The sequence below is a fragment of the Ranitomeya imitator genome, chromosome 1 (assembly GCF_032444005.1).
Source record: "Ranitomeya imitator isolate aRanImi1 chromosome 1, aRanImi1.pri, whole genome shotgun sequence".
NCBI lineage: Eukaryota > Metazoa > Chordata > Amphibia > Anura > Dendrobatidae > Ranitomeya > Ranitomeya imitator.
In genome coordinates, this window is record NC_091282.1 from 1,123,780,810 (window position 1) to 1,123,801,120 (window position 20,311).

Below are 20,311 nucleotides of genomic sequence, written 5' to 3' on the forward strand. Positions count from 1 at the left end.
TGCAATAGACAATAAGAGAAAGTATTAATGGTACTCGTTTTTGCATTTTACAAATTGCAAATTTAAGGAAATGAATGGCAAGAAATGTGCACAGGGTTAACAGGTGAGGTTTGATGAGAGATTTGCCAATTCTAATCACAAAAACGGCACAAAATGCAAAACAAATCTACTCATGCTCATGAGCTTCTTAATATCTTTGGGGGCAATTTCCTCCGCAAACTTTTCATTTATGTCTGATATATGAACGCCCAGTATTAATAAAGTTTCTTTATAACAAACATTGAGCATTTTTATTATGCAAACATTAATTGGATACTTACTAATCACTGGATTCTAGACACTTAAAGGGGTTGCCCAGGACTACCATACTAATGGCCGATCTTTAGAAGTGGTCATCAATATCAGAATAGTGGGCGTCTGACACCCCGCAGCCCCCCAGTGATTAGCGGTTATGTACCCTGGCTGGATACAACAATGGGCAGCACTGCAACACTATGACTCCTCCCATTGCTTAGTGGCTGATCCAGGTACTGCACTTTATCTCACATTCGGTTGAGTAGGGGATAAGGGGTAGTACACAGCGGCCACTAAACTACGTATGCTCCTCCAGCTCCATCCACTATTTACATCCAACCACCCTGGGCAGACAACAACTGATCCCTGGGTGGCCTGGGTGTCAAACACCCACCTATCTGACATTGATAGTCTATTCTACAAATACTTAATCAATGTTAGGCTTGTCCTACACATTAAATGACTGTCTGCCGAAGGATGCTTCAACTGATTATTCAGCTGTCTGCTATCTCAGCCGACATTCCTAGAACTATGGGTGCTTGATCAGCTGAGCGCTCCTTTATTCTCTATATCTCAGGAAGAACAATGCGATTGGCAGTCTGAAATCAAACATGGGTGATCGACATCTCCCCTGTTGTGAATTCTGTGGCAGAGCTCCCTCCTGTGGTCACAAGTGGTACTTCGGCTGATTCTCTCTGTGAGCTTCTGTTGGTGGAGGGAAGTGGTACTGCGGCTTCTGAGTTTCCTCCCTCAGGTGATCTGGTGAGGTCGTTAGGTGCTTCTCTACTTAACTCCACCTAATGCTTTGATCCTGGCTTCCTGTCAATGTTCCAGTGTTGGACTTGCTTTTCCCTGGATCATTCCTGTGGCCTGCTGCTCTGCATAGCTAAGTTCTTCTTTGCTATTTGTTTGCTATTTTTTCTGTCCAGCTTGTCTAATTTGTTGCTGGAAGCTCTGGGACGCAAAGGGTGTACCTCCGTGCCGTTAGTTCGGTACGGAGGGTCTTTTTGCCCCCTTTGCGTGGTTTTCTTTAGGGTTTTGTGTAGACCGCAAAGTTACCTTTTCTATCCTCGATCTGTTAAGAAAGTCGGGCCTCACTTTGCTGAATCTATTTCATCTCTACGTTTGTCTTTTCATCTTAACTCACAGTCATTATATGTGGGGGGCTGCCTTTTCCTTTGGGGTATTTCTCTGAGGCAAGGTAGGCTTATTTTCTATCTTCAGGCTAGTTAGTTTCTCAGGCTGTGCCGAGTTGCATAGGCAGAGTTAGGCGCAATCCACGGCTGCCTCTAGTGTTGTTTGGAGAGGATTAGGGATTGCGGTCTGCAGAGTTCCCACGTCTCAGAGCTCGTTCTATGATTTTGGGTTATTGTCAGATCACTGTATGTGCTCTGACCGCTATGTCCATTGTAGTACTGAATTGCCTTTCATAACACTCCCCCGACCATCAATCCGCCGGCGCCCCCATGCACATTACACCATGAATATCAGGGGATCAGCTGACTTTATTCTAAAATACATGAGGGCCCTATGTCTCAGAGATGTGGTATGATCAGACCATGTTCCTGTACGGTCAGGCACGGCCATTACACAGTACACAGCAGGGGCACATTTATAAGATTATCTCAGCACAGGAACATTATTTTTAAACACATCCAATTATGGAAGTTATTATTATTCCAAAAAATTAATTTTTGTCCATGGGAAAAACCCTTTAATTCCTCCTGATAGCCTCTATGAAATCTATGCTATCTAGAACATGCCAAACATCTGAAAATCCTCAGAATGCCCTAACACCAATGAACAATTTTTCATGTATGAGAATTTTGGTAAATAACGTAGCTATTTTCCATCCAAAAGCAAAACAAATATTTTGTATTATCCGAACCTACAAAACAGTAATGAAAATATATCTCCTTCAACACCATTATACTTGGAAAAGAGGAAATCTGTGAATACAACAGTTTGTATCATTTCTGTCCATTTGTTACTGATTTTTGTTCAGATATATCACCTTGACCTGTATATACTGTGTAGGTAGAGATAAAATATTGGTAGCTCCACGTATGCTAAAAGTAAAAAAACAAAAAAACACCTCGTCGTCAGTATATTTTCATTTTTCCAACCTGTTCTTGTCTCCTAATTCCAGCAGTTGCTTTATGGCAATATAGTGTATATTGATTTATTATTGCTAATGTGACAGGGTGTCCTTATGTATCACACCAGGGTGGGGAACATCCTCTTCTATCTCCAGACCTAGATAAACAATGTGCTCACAGATGTGGACAGAGGGTGTGACGCTATTACGCGGCCCCAGTGCTCGCTGGCTATGGGCAGGCACCGCTCACTTATGACAGGAATGCTGCACTGATTCATGAGCTTGGAGTTTATTAGTCATTAATATTTCAATGCACTAGATTTATTTCTACTTTATTATTTTATAAAAATTCACTGCTAATAATAAACAACACCATTGGCCAAGTACTGTAAGTGAACGCTGGGAGCAAATGGATATCCTTCTAAAAACTGGAATATTATTTGATCATTTCTACTTGGTTTATATATGGCTAATATAAAGCATTCAAATATAAATTCTCACTCTCAAATCCACTTCACCCCACGATTATTTTTCTACCACTGACTAAGACAGTCTGGTTCCTCCGCTGTTCTGTCTTTTGTGGATTGATGGCAGCTGATTAATACTGCCCGAACCACGGGAAGCATGTTTACTTACATAGCGCCATCATATTCCACAGCACTTTACAGATATACAGATATATTGTCATCTCTGTCCCCACAGTCTAACTTCCCTATCAGTACCTCTTTGGATCATGAATCAGAGATCAGCTCTTGTATTCTAATCATTTACAGAACCAGTCCACATTTTATACACTTCTGTTCATATAATGGTTTTCTTATTCTTATTGGAATGTGAAAATGACGATACACATATAGAAACCAGGAATAAAGAAGCAATCTAGAATATGTGATAAGCCTTAAGTTCCTCAAAGCACCCCTCCTTTACTTTGATGACCTCACCTCTTGGCATTTTCTCAAGCATCTTCATCAGGTAGTCATCTGGAAAGGCTTCCAAAAACAGGTATGTCTTGTCATGAGTTAATTTGTGGGATCACCGTTCAGTGGTTGCCACCATAAGATGTGTGCTACAGAGTCAGGGTTGGTTTACCGTTCTGTACAGTATTGTGCCATATTCCACAACTGTTCTAAGCCAAAATATTGCAAAAACAATTCAACTAACAATTCAACTAAGTGACTATGGAACTATGTACGAACACTGACATGACACGAGATCAGTCCGATTTACGCGGACAGAGACAATGGAGAAGATGGAGAAATCAAGTTCTCCATCTTCTCCACACCCGTGCTGCTATTTTCTCATCTGAGAGAATCGGATCACAGTCAACTGACAACGTTTGAGCTGAGTGTCATTAGCATAATCGGCCTAATTCTCTCCAACATGAGAATCATCACTTATGTGACCCCGGCCTTTGACTGGACAGATGATCAGTGTTAGGCCACTTTCCCATGCCAACATTTTGGGTGAAAAATGCATAAGTGGTGACTAGTGATGAGCGAGTGTACTCGTTGCTCGGGTTTTCCCAAGCACGCTCGGGTGGTCTCCGAGTATTTATGACTGCTTGGAGATTTAGTTTTCATCGCCCTAGCTGAATGATTTACAGCTACTAGCCAGGCTGAGTACATGTGGGGGTTGCCTGGTTGCTAGGGAATCCCCACATGTAATCAAGCTGGCTAGTAGCTGTAAATCATTCAGCTGGGGCTATGAAAACTAAATCTCCGAGCAGTCATAAATACTCAGAGACCACCCGAGCGTGCTTGGGAAAACCCGAGCAACGAGTATACTCGCTCATCACTAGTGGTGACATGTTTGTATCATACCTTTCCTCTGATTGTCCGTCTCCTGGTTTTTGCTTACAAATACTGATGTGAAATTCTCACAAAATACTGAATGTGTGAAATAGACTGATTCCTTTGTATGTTATCAGCTATTGAGCCTGCTGTCTACCTGTGATGTGGTTATGTTGGCATTTGTGTTTGCAAACTACGTGGTTACCCCTTCCTTTATTTGCTCACCTGAAAGACATCAATCTTTTATATTTTCATGTTATAATGTTTGATATGGAATCAATTACCAGGGAGACCAATATCATCAAGGCCTTAAATATAAGTACTTAGTAGGATAATAAAGTACTGAGTTCCTGCTATGGTGCCAGGCACAGTGTCCCTTCCTGGATGAACTCAGCACACCGTACTTGCCCAGCCTCAGCCACACTTTCTCAGTACATATAGTTTTATACCCGCCCGGTTATCCTGCTATGCTAGTACAGGGTTTAGGTGTTGTTGCTTCCAGAACGCTACGCTGTCCAATGACTGTTTTTCAATACAACAAACGCCGAAACACTGCACACCTCGCTACTGGTCATACGGTATTATGTGCACACTAATCAGCTTGTCAGGGAAACATCAAACTCTGCCAGTTGTGGACACATGCCAAGGTTGCTGACCCTCGCCATATGGATGGAGTGGCAGTGTACCGGCTTGACTTCAGCTCCTTTCAAAGACTTCCTCTCTGTAGTCATACAGGTGGTTTGTAAATGATACTGGGTTGCCCCATTCTAGAGATCAGTGTGGATGACAGAAGTCAATCACCAACTGATTTAAAATTTACAATCCATTTTAAGATCAGCAATAGATGACAGATGGCACCACTAGAAAACTGAGCTCCTTCTGTCGTAGTTAGAAATTCATGAAGTCTTTGAGCATTAGCATCTATGAATAAATATTAGTGGTGCAAGATAGAAAGCAGCTGATATAGTTTAGGTGTATTAAATGCAAAGACACTGGAATAAAAAAAACAATTGAGAAATATTTACATGGAACGAGCACTGACCAACGTTATAATAAGTCAATCAGCACTTTATTAAATACAAATGAACGGGCAAACAATTATTGCCACATTTAAAAGGGTCCTTAAGGGATTATTAAAAAAGAAAACAAGTTATCCCATCCATAGGCTAGCTGGCACCTCCAGCGATTCTGAAGTTGCCCTGACCCATTAATTCATTGAAAATGGAGCTGCGGGAGAAAGCAGAGTACAGCAAGTTAAGGTCAAGCAAGTGCAACTCCTCTATTCAAGGCCAGGCTGTGGATCCCCCTTACCAAGGTTCCAGAGCTCAATCTCGGGATCTTTGGGGGTCCCAATTGTAGGACCTCTTGAGTTCAGCAAAGTATCATCTTTTTTACAGTTAAGGAACAGCTTGTTTTTTTAGGGAATAACCCTTGGATAGTGGAAGGCAATGGACTTTCCATATAAAATCTATGGGACTAGCTGATCCTCTCAAAGGAAACAAGGCATGGATAAGATGACAAATTCATATTCTTGTGTTTTCCCTGGAAAAAGACAGAGGTGAACGGTAGACACTTTTAGTAAGGCAGTGTAGATATTGTGGCTGATAAAGTTGTTAATAATCTATACATCCCCTTCAAGTCGCGGCCCTTTTTCGTTTTTGCGTTTTCATTTTTCACTTCCCTCCTTCCCAGAGCCATAACTTTTTTATTTTTTATGTTTCCGTCAATATGGTCATGTGAGGGCTTATTTTTTGCGGGACGAGTTGTACTTTTGAACGACACCATTGGTTTTACCATGTCTTTTACTAGAAAACGGGAAAAAAATTCCAAGTGCGGTGAAATTGCAAAAAAAGTGCAATCCCGCACTTGTTTTTTGTTTGGCTTTTTTGCTAGGTCTATTAAATGCTAAAACTAACCTGCCATTGTGATTCTCTAGGCCATTACAAGTTCATAGACACCTAACATGTCTAGGTTATTTTTTATCCAACTGGTGAAAAAAAATTCAAAACTTTGCTTAAAAAAAAAAAAAAAAGTGCCATTTTCCAATACCCGAAGCGTCTCCATTTTTCGTGATCTGGGGTCGGGTGAGGGCTTATTTTTTGCGTGCCGAGCTGACGTTTTTAATGATACCATTTTGGTGCAGATACGTTCTTTTGATCGCCCGTTATTGCATTTTAATGCAATGTCATGGCGACCAAAAAAACGTAATTCTGGTGTTTCGGATTTTTTGCTCGCTACGCTGTTTAGCGATCAGGTTAATGCTTTTTTTTATTGATAGATCGGGCGATTCTGAACGCGGCGATACCAAATACGTGTAGATTTTTTTTTTTTAATTGTTTTATTTAGGATGGGGCGAAAGGGGGGTGATTTAAACTTTTATATTTTTTATATTTTTTTCATATTTTTAAAAACTTTTTTTTTTTTACTTGTGTCATGCTTCAATACCCTCCATGGGAGGCTAGAAGCTGGCATAGACTGATCGGCTCTGCTACATAGCAGCGATCATCAGATCGCTGCTATGTAGCTGAAATGCAGGTGTGCTGTGAGCGCCGACCACAGGGGGGCGCTCACAGCAGGCCGGCATCAGTAACCATAGAGGTCTCAAGGACCTCTATGGTTACCTTCCTGATGCATCGCCGACCCCCGATCATGTGACGGGGGTCGGCGATGACATCATTTCCGGCCGCCCGGCCGGAAGCGCCGGTTAAATGCCGCTGTCTGCGTTTGACAGCAGCATTTAACAGGTTAATAGCGGCGGGTGAATAGCGATTTCACCAGCCGCTATTGCGCGCACATGTCAGCTGTACAAAACAGCTGACATTTCGCGACTTTGATGTGGGCTCACCGCCGGAGCCCACATCAAAGGGGGTGACATGGCATGCGCAGTACTAGTACGGCGCATGTCGTGAAAGGGTTAAAGACCCATGCATATTGCATATATTATGGATTTACATAGCTTGAGTTTTATCTAGAGGTGAGGTGTAGCGTAAACCATCCCATCTTTAGCAGTTTAATTCTGGACCCACTTGTGCAGGTTGAGATATAAAACTGTGCTACAGTAGGGTCAATGGGACAAAAAACATATCTGGGCTTGTACATGAACAAATATTTGCGCTGCCCGGGTGTCCAGTTTAGTCTTCCATGAATGTCGGATCCAGGCGGCCTTTACTCCTGCCTGACATTCTGAGTTACTCTGGAACTTACTAGGCTCCACATTGTACAGTAGTGACATTGTATGAGACTTAGTCATTAGGCGGCATGTGATAGGTTAAACCCTTCAGACACATTAAGTGAACAATGTTTGGATTGCTAGTGCTCTGTTATTTTTTCAATTTTTACAGTTTATCATTCGGATATCATGACATACGCTGTGGGGCTTAGAAAGCGCCAAAGGCACCCAGGATACCGGGCAAAGGAATCATGCCACAGAATTAAAACTTCCCTGATCCAGCCCCCAATGGAAGACTGAACATGTGTAAAATGTGCCATATTTGTAATAGGTAGTCATGAGCGAATATACTCGTTACTCGAGTTTCCAGAGTAGCCCCAGTGACTACCTCTTGAAGCTCATCAAGAGAATGCCAAGAGTGTGCAAAGCAGTCATCAAAGCAAAAGGTGGCTACTTTGAAGAACCTAGAATATAAGATATATTTTCAGTTGTTTCACACTTTTTTTGTTAAGTATATAATTCCACATGTGTTAATTCATAGTTTTGATGCCTTCAGTGTGAATGTACAATTTTCATAGTCATGAAAATACAGAAAAATCTTTAAATGAGAAGGTGTGTCCAAACTTTTGGTCTGTACTGTATGTGAAATTGTTTTCTTCATCACACTGACCAAGAATGCTAATTAATCCTGCAGGCTAACACTATGTCTGTAGGTAAATAGTGTTTTTGGTGATGTCAAGTTTCCTTTAATATAAAAATGGGACTACAGCCTGCACCAGATTTTAGGATTCATGAAATAAATGCCCCTCAGAATGACTATGAGAAGTGCCCACACGGCGTCTGTAGATGCCAGGTGCTGCCTTACTTTACAAAACGTTGAAATGTAATTAAATTGTAGACCGCATTGCTCAGGAAAAGAGCGACATGATGAATTATCTACTGTCATTCTTGGTTGCCTGCCAGCAATGTCTGTAAAAAAAATCTAAACTAATACAGGGTAATTACTCAAGTAATGATAAAAGATTGATTTGTTCTAAAAAATCAGGAATACGTAATTATGCTTATGCTGCAGCCTTGTTTCTATGACGATACACAAGATCGTCCTAATTAGCAATATGCCCTAATAGCAGTATCTAATGAGGAACGTGCTACGTGGGGCTCTTGTAGAAAAGAAGTCCAATTCATATTACTTACTGTAGATAAAATATAAGGTACCAACATAAATATCACCTGTCCTCCATAGTATACAGTGGACCATGCAATGGTTGCAAGGGCTCATGCATATGTTAGATCCATATTGCACCACCTATAAGAATCAGTGGGCCCATACTGTCATTTTATGGTGGGTTGTTTTCTCATATTCACATATTGATATTGCAGAGGAGAATATAATACAGTATTGAGGCATTCACCTCATTAATGAGGGCTTCCTGGTCTCCTGTACAAGATTATCATATGTGATCATTCCCACAACATAAACCAATATTATTATAGCACAATTAATTCCAATTATAGATATAGTTTACAGTAAGCAAATTTACGATGACAGACTGGTACAGAGGGGAGAGGATCCTGTCCTTGCGGACTTACATTCTACGGGATAATGGGGAAGAGACAGAAGGTCGGGGGTGCGGCAGCTCTGGTGGTGGTGAGGCTGCAGATCTGGTGGTGGTGAGGCGGCAGAATGGTTATTGCAGGCTGTAGGCTTTCCTGAAGAGATGGGTTTTCAGGTTCCGTCTGAAGGATCCGAGGGTGGTGGATAATCGGATGTGTTGAGACGTGGAATTCCAGAGGATGGGGGATATTCGGGAGAAATCTTGGAGGCGGTTGTGTGAGGAACGAATAAGTGTGGAGGAGAGTAGGCGGTCTTGGAGGATCGAAGATTACGTGAGGATTGATGAAGGAGAAATGAAGATTATGTGATCCATTACTCAACCAAATACGGATCGCAATGTCCGGGCCAGTATCAGGACACCTGACCGAATCTCAAAACATTATATACGCCTGGCTGGCATGTTTATGTAAGAGACTAGAAGAATGAACAGCACCCCATGAAGATCATATAGTACTTGTATTGTGTTGATGCATTTTACAACTGTTGCATTGATTTATAAGTTTACTGTAGAAACTATTGCTAGCTGCAGGAGTTTGGGGTAACAGTTGGTTGGAAATTAGTTGGAAGTTCAGGGAAGAGCTTCAGTGACATAAAGGGCTGTTGAGGCCTAGTTCATCAGAGTGCCTGTAATTACAACACAAGTGAACATCAACCAGAGAGAAAGCAGATGCAATCAACCAGGAATCCTATAAGAAAGCAGCAGAAGCACTATCCTAGAAGTGAGTACAGCAAAGTGAGAAGCTGGCAGAGGCCCGGATGGGAACATAATGGAGAACTATGGTGATTCAGAGCTATTAGTAATCCTGAGACTATTGTGGGCTACACAGGGTTGCCCTGATACAGTGGTGGACCAACCTTGTGTGAAAGATTTAGAGAAGGAATTCTATTTCTTTCCTCATGGAAACATCTGGAAAAGTAGGTTCTGCAGTCAGTGTGCAGAGAGTAGTAAAGATGAATTATGCTAAAATGGATTTATTTGACTTTGAGATTGTATTCGAGAAGAAATGTAAACTACTGGTAGCCCTCCCCCGCAAGAAATAAAAACAATAGAGTGAGGTCTCATAGTAACATAGTAACATAGTAACATAGTTAGTAAGGCCGAAAAAAGACATTTGTCCATCCAGTTCAGCCTATATTCCATCATAATAAATACCCAGATCTACGTCCTTCTACAGAACCTAATAATTGTATGATACAATATTGTTCTGCTCCAGGAAGACATCCAGGCCTCTCTTGAACCCCTCGACTGAGTTCGCCATCACCACCTCCTCAGGCAAGCAATTCCAGATTCTCACTGCCCTAACAGTAAAGAATCCTCTTCTATGTTGGTGGAAAAACCTTCTCTCCTCCAGACGCAAAGAATGCCCCCTTGTGCCCGTCACCTTCCTTGGTATAAACAGATCCTCAGCGAGATATTTGTATTGTCCCCTTATATACTTATACATGGTTATTAGATCGCCCCTCAGTCGTCTTTTTTCTAGACTAAATAATCCTAATTTCGCTAATCTATCTGGGTATTGTAGTTCTCCCATCCCCTTTATTAATTTTGTTGCCCTCCTTTGTACTCTCTCTAGTTCCATTATACCCTTCCTGAGCACCGGTGCCCAAAACTGGACACAGTACTCCATGTGCGGTCTAACTAGGGATTTGTACAGAGGCAGTATAATGCTCTCATCATGTGTATCCAGACCTCTTTTAATGCACCCCATGATCCTGTTTGCCTTGGCAGCTGCTGCCTGGCACTGGCTGCTCCAGGTAAGTTTATCATTAACTAGGATCCCCAAGTCCTTCTCCCTGTCAGATTTACCCAGTGGTTTCCCGTTCAGTGTGTAATGGTGATATTGATTCCCTCTTCCCATGTGTATAACCTTACATTTATCATTGTTAAACCTCATCTGCCACCTTTCAGCCCAAGTTTCCAACTTATCCAGATCCATCTGTAGCAGAATACTATCTTCTCTTGTATTAACTGCTTTACATAGTTTTGTATCATCTGCAAATATCGATATTTTACTGTGTAAACCTTCTACCAGATCATTAATGAATATGTTGAAGAGAACAGGTCCCAATACTGACCCCTGCGGTACCCCACTGGTCACAGCGACCCAGTTAGAGACTATACCATTTATAACCACCCTCTGCTTTCTATCACTAAGCCAGTTACTAACCCATTTACACACATTTTCCCCCAGACCAAGCATTCTCATTTTGTGTACCAACCTCTTGTGCGGCACGGTATCAAACGCTTTGGAAAAATCGAGATATACCACGTCCAATGACTCACCGTGGTCCAGTCTATAGCTTACCTCTTCATAAAAACTGATTAGATTGGTTTGACAGGAGCGATTTCTCATAAACCCATGCTGATATGGAGTTAAACAGTTATTCTCATTGAGAATGTGTGGTAACACAGACCCGGAATAATTCAATATTTTTTCATGTTTTTTTGTTATTAAAGTCTATTTGTAATGGCTGTCAGGCCAGGGTCAAATAAAGGTCAAAATGTTAGCTGTTGTGTGGTCCACGAGTGGTTTGAGCTGGTTTTAAACGGTTTCTTGGAGCCTTTTTTACTTAAATATGATTGGTGCAGTTGGAAAATTAACGAGCAATTTGTTCTATATAAAGCCTAAATTCAAGCTTGTTTCTCCATTCTGCGCCTTTGCTGAAGAAAAGAAGATCCCACACTCCCTCCCCTATGATTAACTATATATTTTCTTGTCGTGATGTATTATTTGTGGAAAAATCGCCCAGCTCTATGGGTGGATTGGTTTTGGTGGTTTTTTGATGGCTATTCTGTGAATTAATTAATTTATTATATTAATTATTTAACTTACCCTGAATAAACATCACAGCCATTTTCGTCCTATTATTGTTTTTGTGTTTTTCTTATGAGTATGGATGGGTTTTGTGTTACCATGCCATATATAATGATCTGTAAAAAAACTCAAGTGTGAATACCATTCAATCTGATGTCCGTTATCTGTTATGCTCTTTCAAGTTCATCTACCTCAGTAAAAGATAGTCTGCTGTTAACTATAATGGCCTCTCCTGCTTCCTTGTCCATCGCCTCCATTACACTACATCACAGGCCGCAGTCACCGGCCCCTAAGGGAGCAGTTCCGATAGCGTGAGGGAACAACATTGTCACTGTGTCCCATGTTTCACTGGTGTTAAGGGTTTCCAAATCACTCGGCCAAACAAAACCTTACATTTCCATGAGCAATGATCAAGAACGAGTGTTCATATGAGCGTTCATTTTACCAGTAATCATGCCATGTAAGAGGGCTGAAAGCGGGTCACTTGTAATGTGCTGGAGGGGAGCTAGGTTTCACTGAAGTTATTCGCTATATTGTTATGAACCTGGAAGTTTGCTCCAGCATGTTATGTGCTGAGAGGGGTTAACAGGCCATGACAGGGTCAGGTTTTTTGTTTAAGAGCTAAAGAGTTGAGCGGGTTGGCTGTTCATCATATCTCCACCCAAGGGTGTGGTCCAGGAGGTAAAGGTGAAGCCTCTGGACGTAATGGCTGTTCTGTGTGCTCTGAAGGTGAAGCTGACCTACAGAGCTATGCTCTTACTAAAGAGAGCTTCTGAGCAGGCGGATCCCTACAGTTATACGGACTGTATGGGTGCTGTTTGTCTATGCCAACAAGTCTGTATACGGCTAGTTTTCTGTTGACCTGGTTTATGGGGCACGTTTTTGTAAACCAGATGAAGATTTTAGCCATAAGCATTCCTGTGACTACTGCATTAAGTAGCTGAGTGAGCGGATCTACTACAGGGCCTTAATACCACAATGTGGATGTCTGACCGGTGGCAGCTTACCCAGTGATAGCCACTGACTGCCAGGTGTTAGAGAAGCCGACTCCTAAAAAGGGATAATGTTGTATGAAATGAAGATAGACATATTAATACTTTCATATATAATTTATTATTTTTATAGGTAAAGAATTAGATTATATAATCCTCACTGCATCCAATGTCTCCAATTAAAGAGAAGATTTATTCTGAGTTTCCGCCTTCAGTATTTCTGCAGGGGCTGAGAAGGAGCCGTAGGAACAGCTAGAATCTCGGCTACTTAGGAGGCATATTTAATAGGTGAATATTTCTGCATTATAATACACATAATTATATAACAAACTGGATCTGGATTATCCTAGAGGCTTTCTAACTTAGACGTATTCTTTGAAATGTGATTTGTCATATTTTTATGCTAATAAAAGAAAGTATTTAGATTCCACAAGGAAGCAAAACAGCACGCATGGCAAATGTGACCGCTGAGTACATGGCATGATTATGCTGGAAATAACAAGTGACATCACTTCTTCATCGTTCCATGGTATGCAGGGTGGAAGTCACAACGAAGTCTGACAAACTGCTGAATATCTTAGCAATCAATAGACATTAATGGGTCATAAGCAGATGTCATATGAATTGCCTAGATTCCTAAATGCTAAAGAGGATCTGTCATTTAGTAAAAACAAAATTGAGTTAAATACCTTAGAATCATAGAATGTAAAAAGCTCCCTTGATTCTGCTGCTGTTTTCCATTTTGCACTGTGTTGCTCCATTGCAGAGAAATTCACATTTGTTAATTGTGGAGCGCACTATGTGAAATCTTTGCTTGTGGTGCAACTGGGTGTTTCTTCAGAATCTTCTTAGGGTGCCGTGTGCTTTCATCTCTAACCTCCCAGACCCTTCAGTATCTGAGACTGATAGACTGGTACATCAGTTACCAAGCTCCGATTGGCAGCTTCTGGGAGTGAGGGGTTACAGAAAACACCTTCAAAGAGGACTGTGAAGAAATGGCTAGTTGGACTGCAAGCGGAGATTTCACATAGCAAGCCACAGAAACCGCAAATGTGAATATCTCTGCAAAGGAGTGATACACCTCAGAACAGGAAAGAGTGTCAGAATCAGGGGAGCTTCTGGATATTTATAACGTATTTAACTCAAATGTTTGGAGCAAACGAAAGGTACACCTTAAAGGGATAGTCCATCAGTTTACATTTAGACCTTAAATATTGGGAGAACAAGGGTTCTATGAAAAGCAAATCCCAGTACTGCCACAGACTAATATTCAGGAGCCAGGAAATGCTGATAGTGATTGACCATTACTGTAACAAGTATTTGTGACCATATTAATTGGCAACCATTTTTCCGAGAAACATTTATAACTTAAAATGTTTACTCTTGGATTCACATTTGCTACAATTTTTTATTTTTTTTGGTTTTCAAAATAGCTTGGAACAAATTCTGTTGCAGGATTTTAGGCATAATATAAGTGGATGTTACATGCGTGAATCAAGAATACCAATAGAGTAACAATGTTACTGCAGCTTGTACCCTACCAAGCGTGAAGAGATTTGGGTTACCATTAATCAAACAATTTAAGTTTAGAAATAAAGCACAAGATGTACTGTAGTTTAGAGGGATAACGTTGGTTACAGTACAGTTATAAATCATAATACGAAAACACAGAAGAATATTTTCAGAATATATAGGTGAGTACTTAGACGTAAGGGGGTCTCTGTCTAGTTAACACTAGCAAGCCCACTAAACCTCAGGTTATGATGGTGTTGTTTCCCAACCTGAGAGGGACCCCCTGATCTGTGTAGAGGCCCCTTGACAGCTGCATGGACTGTCTGTCCCTACAGACTTGTGCCCTCAGACTATACCCATGACATAATGTGTTATATAGGATAAAGCAAACCCTGAACAGGGGATTTTCACAATAGCATGCACATATATCTTGCGTTTCAGTGTTTGTACAGAAACATAATAGCAGGTAACGGATTTTATATAAAAGTGCGTTTATTAGAAATTAGCAAAAAAGAAGCAACGAGTTTTTATGTAAAATACTATGAAGATAAAGATAGTGAATCAGATGTAATATAAAGTAATATCCAAGGGTAAAAGAAGTTATACTTTCTTCATCAGAACCATCTAAAATAATACATGGTTGGGCTTTTATGAGTATTTTAGGTATACAAAGCTTGGTATAATTTAAAGGATTCGCTTCACGTTGATAAATGTTGTCTTTTGCCTTTTCAGGTCATATAGATTTCAAATAGGGAAGCTCCCCGAAATTTTTTTTACTAGACATGGCTTCCCCAACAAAATCAGCTGTTTGCTTGGCGCATTTGGAAAAAAAATCTAGGAGTAGGCAGGTCTTCATGTGCAGTATGTGTAGACCCAGTGTAGGTACCCTGCACCCATCGGTGATAATAACCTATTACCTATTAATACTATTATCTGTTGCACCTTGTGCAGTTTGCCAGACATATCAGTATAGACCTTAGCACTCTGTAAATTTGCACAATTATCTCCATCCACATCAGCAACGAATAGGTTGCCACCTGGCCGGTAAATCACAGGTACTACCAGGATTTACATTTGGAGGTTGGTAAAAGTAAAATATTTGTACCAACAATGGTCAGTGCAGGTTTCTCTACATTATAAAATAGTGGTGCTCCTGTGACAGGCCGGCCATTCCTGTGAATGTCAGGACTAGGTCAGGTTTTGGATTAATCCCAGTAATGGATTATTACTGATAAGACATCAGCCAGAGACAGCCCACTAACTGTGCAGCCCTATGTATGGAAAGCAGCATACTCATTTAGGGTGGTCTCACACTGCGTTCTGCCATGTCCGTTTGCTGTATAAACTCTTTTGGCCCGAATTGGTAGTATTAATGTACTGTATATCGCTATAACTTTTTACTGTTGTATGGAATAGCACACCCTGCAGTGCTATTCCACCTGTAGAGTGTAAGCTCCTATGGTCAGTGGGGTCCACTGCCTCTCCTGTAGAATGTAAGCTCTTATGGTCAACAGGGTCCTCTCTCTCCTGTAGAGTGTAAGCTCTTATGGTCAGCAGGATCCTCTCTCTCTCTTTCTCCTGTGGAGTGTAAGCTCTTACGGTCAGCAGGATCCTCTCTCTCTCTTTCTACTGTGGAGTGTAAGCTCTTACGGTCAGCAGGATCCTCTCTCTCTCTTTCTACTGTGGAGTGTAAGCTCTTATGGTCAGCAGGGTCCTCTCTCTCTCTTTCTCCTGTGGAGTGTAAGCTCTTATGGTCAGCAGGATCCTCTCTCTCTCTTTCTCCTGTGGAGTGTAAGCTCTTATGGTCAGCAGGGTCCTCTCTCTCTCTTTCTCCTGTGGAGTGTAAGCTCTTATGGTCAGCAGGGTCCTCTCTCTCGCTCTCTCTCCTGTAGAGTGTAAGCTCTTATGGTCAGCAGGGTCTCCTCTCTCTCTCCTGTAGAATGTAAACTCTCATAGTCAGCAGGGTCCTCTCTCTCTCTTTCTCCTGTGGAGTGTAAGCTCTTATGGTCAGCAGGGTCCTCTCTCGCTCCTGTAGAGTGTAAGCTTTCATAGTCAGCTGGGTCCTCTCTCTCTCTCCTGTAGAGTGTAAGCTCTTATGGTCAGCAGGGTCCTCTGTCTCTCTCCTGTAGAGAGTAAGCTCTTAGAGTCAGCAAGGTCCTCTCTCTTTTTTTTACTATAGCGTGTAAACTGTTAGTGTTAGGCCGGTGTCACACTACTGTAGAATACGGACGAATGGTATGCGAGAAAACATCGCATAGCACTATGACCAGTGTTGATCTATGGGGCAGCTCACATCACCGTATTTTTTCTAAGGCGTATTCGACGTGCGTGTAAAATCGCAGCATGCTGCGATTGTACGTGTATATCGTCCAAGACTCGCCAATGCAAGCCTATGGGTGCGACAAAAACTTGGACGTTACACGAACCATCCGCCTAGCTTGCGACAAATACAATTTCCTCATTTCAGCCCATTGAGCAATTTAATTCAATGGGGAAAATCAGTGAGAATTGTAAAGCTATACGGATGTCATATGGATACATGGGTGGGAGAAAATAGCGTCATCGCATTGCAAACGCATTAAACACGGATGACCATATGGAGAACACTCGTGTAACTCTTGGCAGGGAGACTCGAACCAATTTTCAATACGTTTAGTGTGATGCCGGCCTTAGAAGGATTCTCTCTCTCTTGCCTGAAAAGTGTTAACTCATACTCAGCAGGGTCTTAATCTCTCCTATAGTGTGTAAGCTCTTGTGGTCAGAAATGATTCTCTCTCATTCTCTTTTGCCTGTAGAGTGTTAACTCTTATGGTCAGTAGGGTCCTCGCTCTCTCCTGTAAAGTGTAAGCTCTTGTGGTCAGGAGCATTACCTCTCTCTCTTGACTGTAAGGTGTAAACTCTTATGGTCAGCAGGTTCCTCTCTCTCTTGTATAGTGTAAGTTCTTATGGTCAGCGGAGTCCTTTCTCTCCCTCGTCTATACAATAGAGGGTACGTTCTTATGGTCAATGGGGTTCTTCCTCTTTTCTCTTCACCACATGTATTTTCCGAGCAATTACAAGCTATCTAGTATTCAGATTTATGAAAATCTATGACAGTTATTTAAGTTGGCGAATTTGAATTTTAAAAGATCCGTTCATTAAAGATGAGTCCGTATAAAATCCTATAAACCACATTGGTGCATGGTGGGTTTATGATGGGTTTTTTTGTACAATTTGCGCAAAATCATAACAATAAAAGCACAGAAAACCAACATGGGTATATTACACTGAATATGGGCAGTACTTTTGGGTGGAATAGGTGTCAACACAATATGTAAAGGGACTAAATTATCCTGGCAATAATTAATTCCCAGATTTAAAATCACACTTCATGCGAGGCCTACAAAACTACACCCCATTATTACACTGGACAATATTTTTAGAGTGAAAAAAAACCAGCATGATCTCGTCAACTTATAGCGGGGTTCATCAGATTCTGCTTAGCACTCATCATTTCGAAGTGGGGAATTGCACTCCGCAACACTATTCTTCCTATCAGATAGCATTTGCAATGGATGCTCTAACTCAAATGTGAACATGCAAAAGACAAAAGGCACTACAAAGACAAGTAAACCAATATTATAAATAAATATAAAAATATATATTATGTTATACATTATTACACATAGCTTAATTTACGGACATGTATAGTTTGATTTCTTTGCCTGTGTGGATTGGATGAGTTGTTACCGACATCTGTTGAGAATTTCATGTCACTAGCACCTTTAGAAATATATTTACTTAAAAAATTGGTAACGTGTCCAATACTTATACTGGCCAAAATCTCACTAATCATGACCCCATCCATCCTCCCTTCAATACAGTGCAGTCATCCTGTCCCCCTTGCAGAACAGCACCCCCAGAGTATGATGTCTCAACCACCGTGCTTCATGGTTAGACGGTGTTTTTGGGGTTGTACTCATCCTTCCACCAAACACGACGAGTGGAGATGATACCAAAAAGTTCTATTTTGGTCTCATCCGACCATTTGATCTTCTCCCTGCCCTGCAGGATTTTTATCCATGACGGTGTAGTGTGTTGCTAACAGTATTGTTTGAGACTGTTGTACCAGCTCATTGACCAGGTCCTCCCATGTACTTCTGGGCTGATTCCTGACCTTTCTCAGAATCATACTTATCTCACGAGGCGAGATCTTGCATGGAGCACCAAACTGAGGAAGGTTGACAGTCATCTTGTGTTTCTTCCATGTTCTAATAATTGTGCCAGCCGTTGTTGCCTTCTGACCTAGCTGCTTGCCTATTGTCCTTTAGCCAATCCCAGCCTTGTGCAGGTCTACAATTTTGTCCCTGGTGTCCATAGACAGCTCCTTGGCCATGGTGGAGAGGTTGGAGTGTGATTATTTGAGTGTGTGGAGAGGAATCTTTTATACAGGTAACGCATTCAAACAGGTGCAATTAATATATGTAATGTTAATATATGTAATGAGTGCAAAGTAGGAGGGCTTCTTAAAGAAAAACTAACAGGTCTGTGAGAGCCAGACTTGCTGGTTGGTAGGTGATCAAATACTTATTTCATGCAATAAAATGCTATTTAATTATATAAAAATCATACAATGTGATTTTTCTGGTTCTTATTTTTAGATTCTGTCTCTCACAGTTGAAGTGTATCTGCGATAAAAATTACAGACCTCTCCATTCTTTGTAGGTGGGAAAACTTGGTAAATCGGCAGCGTATCAAATACTTATTTTCCCCGCTGTATGTATATATATATATATATATATATATATATGTGTATATATATATATATATATATATATATATATATATAAAATAATACTTTATATAGTAAATATATAAAATAGTAATTGGATTGACTCAAGTGTATTGAATATAGTAATAAAGATTATGGGGACACCACACTCAAGATAAAATTAAAATCTGTTAGGGAGACTAGTTCTGGACTGTCAGGTATTTTGGGATTATCACATGCTGGATGACAGGAGATTCCAATATTATAAAAGTAGAAGGTATTACCTCCCCATCCTGTAGTCTTCTACATCATAATGACAGACCCGCTGACTTTTAACAGCTTTGATCTTTCTAATGGGGTCTCCGTCATCGCCCTGATGTGCGAGTCAGTCAGTATGACCTTATAAAATGTTCTATCTAATCATCAGACACTTCAGTACGAGAGCTGCTGCTTCTACCTGGCACGCGGACCTGTCGTACTGGTCTGACATGGGTCATGGCTCTGAATTATGGATCTTTTCTCGGTATTACCAGCAGTTCATGTCACATATTTCATCAATCCAAAAGGAGGAGCCCAATGTATAAAGGAATAAGCTGTTGCTAACCTCAGATCATCGCATGCTTCTTCATCAGAGGGCAGGGTTGAGTCCGGGTTAATGCACACGCTCCCAATAGACCGGCTGGGCTTAAGTTTGCCTTCTTGAAAGTGAAGCAATGAAGTTTTCTTTTTCTTTTTACCAAACAGCTTTCGTAGAGGTTGAAACTTTCCTGTCCTCTTCTTCTCTGTAGAGACGAAACAAGCGGTGTTATCAGAATTGCCAGCACTAAGGCATGGCCGCCGTCACTAATAATAAGATAGGACAAAGTCAAAGTGCAATAAGCAGGAATATGAGCAAACACGCGCTCGGAATGAGTGTCTTGCATTACCACTGAAGCAGAACAGAGATTATAAAGTCATGCGTTAATAAACAGATTTCCAAATCACAACACTGTCCCTCTCTGGCGGCTCAGTGAATATATCTGATCGCACTCCACTGAATATCGGCGTCAGGATCATAACCACGGACATGTCATTTCATAGAGAAAGGTGAGAAGCCGTGCATAGACAGTGGTTATAAAGATTTATCAGGATCTGTGAAGAATCTAATATCAGAAGATTGTGAAAAAGAGTCTTGTCGAGTTTTCTAAGAAAAATTCTGAACAACATCCTTCTGGCACAAAGGGCGGTCAACCGTCCCGAAATTCCAGGACAGTTCATAAAAATAAGGCACTTTTT

General features: G+C 41.1%; 1 protein-coding gene across 2 annotated transcripts in view; it reads right to left on the reverse strand.

The window, feature by feature from the left end:
• Positions 1-20,311, reverse strand: part of CRACD (capping protein inhibiting regulator of actin dynamics) — a 263,735-nt gene that overhangs the window by 75,911 nt on the left and 167,513 nt on the right. The window contains exons 1-2 of one of the 2 annotated variants that reach the window (XM_069744447.1): positions 19,963-20,031; positions 19,641-19,818 (exon numbers count right to left, since the gene is read on the reverse strand). The gene's annotated coding sequence lies outside the window, so the exon portion shown is untranslated. Of the gene's footprint in view, positions 1-19,640; positions 19,819-19,962; positions 20,032-20,311 lie in introns of those variants that run through there. The other variant, XM_069744446.1, reaches the window with a different exon arrangement.